Raw genomic sequence first — 217 nt, forward strand, 5'->3', positions numbered from 1 at the left:
ATCTCTCACAGCTTCCGCTATTTCTTTGTAGAAGGAATTCTTGCGGCGAGTCATCAGCGTGATAGTTGTCAACAAGTCCCAGTCAGTAGAGTGGATTTCGACTTGACCTTCTCGATCGTATGTTGCCACTTCTTGAAATTTTTGCTCTTGAAGAAGCTGTCTTCAGTGCTGGCATCCAATTTGAGAAAGTCGTAATATTCTTCGAGGGCTTTCGTTT

Source organism: Plasmopara halstedii, assembly GCF_900000015.1.
Source record: "Plasmopara halstedii genome assembly, contig: Scaffold_289, whole genome shotgun sequence".
Classification (NCBI taxonomy): Eukaryota; Oomycota; class Peronosporomycetes; order Peronosporales; family Peronosporaceae; genus Plasmopara; species Plasmopara halstedii.